Source organism: Formica exsecta, unplaced genomic scaffold, assembly GCF_003651465.1.
Source record: "Formica exsecta isolate Colony F162 unplaced genomic scaffold, ASM365146v1 scaffold3137, whole genome shotgun sequence".
Classification (NCBI taxonomy): domain Eukaryota; kingdom Metazoa; phylum Arthropoda; class Insecta; order Hymenoptera; family Formicidae; genus Formica; species Formica exsecta.
The window spans coordinates 1-2,133 of NW_021850394.1; the positions used below are offsets into that span (position 1 = coordinate 1).

Sequence of the window (2,133 nt, forward strand, 5' to 3'; positions counted from 1 at the left end):
ACGAAATGGTCCAAGTTATTCCATTTGGCAAACCTGGCCACATACAGAACATATTTCGTGATCAACTTTTTTCCTCTCTACACTATCGAGATAACTCTCCTTACTCTTCCTTCATGATGACAACTTACGTTTTTCTCTGTCTTACTTTTACGACTACGACAGCCGTAAACGCTTAAACATCTCATTCTCTGCCATCAGCCTTATTCTGTTTAAAGCTTTACAAAAGGTGCTCAAAAATTCCTCTGTCGACTTCGACATACTTTCTAGCATGAATTAATAAATTGTTTCAAGCTTTTTGAAAAATGTTTGAAGTTTCGCGAACATATGTTTATTAAACATTGTCGACTTGTTTTCATGTGCTAAAGCCGTTGTACCAGTTTTGGCACTGACAATGAGTTCAGAGACACTCTGTATAAAGTTGCAATACTTTGCAACTTTAATTTGCGAAGTATTAAGATATAATTAATTGTGGTTGATTCAATGTTGAAATTATATCAAAATGATAGCCGAAGAATCGTCAAAAATTTGTATCATTTCGATATTGATTCAAACAGAATTTCAACTTCACTTCAACATTTGGTTTTCGACGTTAGTTCAATGTCACATCAACTTATATTATATTATATATTTGTACAATAACTGGGTAGAAATCACGCTGCGATCGACCGGTCGATCGCGATTGATAGGTTGGGCAAGCCTAGTTTATATTTACTTAAATTTTCTTTTTTAAACGGTCCGAAACGTACATTTTTAATGCACATTAGTTAATAAGATTTAATAATAATAAATTCGCACTCCAATACCAGCCGATACCTTGGCTCTTTTCTGTCAGTTTTCCACCTGATTATTAATAATTTTAACTTACCGAATGTCATAACACCAATTTAAAGCGTTAAATGAGAGTATATGATCAAATCTAGAAATATATTTTTCAGGTAAACATTTAGTTTGGATATCTAATACTTCGAATTTGAGTCTTCCGTTACCGTATGTTTTCTTCGCAAACTCGATCATATCCTTCGAAATATCGGTACCTTCAAAATATGCAATTATTGAATTAAATAATAATTCAAATAAATGTATGTTGTTACAGGCGTTATTCTATTATTGTTTTACCTATTATTACCGCATTTGGATTTAAAGCCGGCAAGAGAACATTTTTCGTTATATCTCCGGGACCACAACCGATGTCCATACATTTTCCAGACATTTGTATTAATTCTTCTTCAAATTCGTCTATTAAATTTAATACTATGTATATCAATGTCGTAAGAAAATTAAATGAGTTTTGTGCAATTTTTATTTTGTTTACTTCTAGCAATAATTTAGTATTCTTGCGGTTATTTGAAACTTTATACATATATGCAAAATTATAATAAAATTTAATTTGTATGAAAGCAATTATACATATAATTTTATTTTTAAAATGTCAATAATCATGAAAAATTTTTTAAACTAAAAAAACAAAAAATGGAATTAGTTTGGAATTAGTCATGAATTAGTTTAAAACATGTCATAATATTTATGACAGATAGAATTCTAAAATATTAGTAAAAATTAAATAAATAAATACATTTATCACAATAGAAAACAAAATTTGCGGAAAGTTCATCTCAAATTAAGTGTAACAGTTAATGTAAAAAGTATTTTGTAAGCAAAATAAATGCAATACAAGATACAAGGCTATTAGCAAAAAAAAGCTTTGTGAAATGATATAAAATTATTATTCAATACGTACATTTTTTTATTAATTAGAATATGAATTTGATATCAACTACAAGTAAATGTAACAATTTATGTACCACGCAAATATGAAGTTTGAATTGGTACTTTCCCAGCAAAACCAAGTTTTTATTAGTTTTGGAAATATAACAAAGATTTTTTTCATAAATGATTAGTTAGACAATTCTTAGATGTTTTTTGAATTATTAGATCTAATTTTGAAGCATATTGGTTATTTTTCAGGACATAGTTAATGAACTCGTTTTTAAGAATTATATGAAACGTCAAATATGAGTAATAAATAAGTTACATAACTATATCCACAAAAAATAATCGAAGTACTTTGAAATTGGATCAAATCATTCAAAAAACATCAAATTTATTGCAGTGTAACGTAATTACTTTCGCATG

The 2,133-nt window shown here is 28.1% G+C and overlaps 1 long non-coding RNA gene across 1 annotated transcript; it reads right to left on the reverse strand.

Annotated features, from left to right (window-relative positions):
• Window positions 1-77: 77 nt before the first annotated feature.
• LOC115237858 lies at window positions 78-1,205 on the reverse strand. Its single transcript, XR_003884407.1, has 3 exons — window positions 1,117-1,205; window positions 987-1,034; window positions 78-916 (listed from the first exon to the last, which is right to left on the reverse strand). It is a non-coding gene; the product is annotated as an uncharacterized LOC115237858 (long non-coding RNA).
• Window positions 1,206-2,133: the final 928 nt, after the last annotated feature.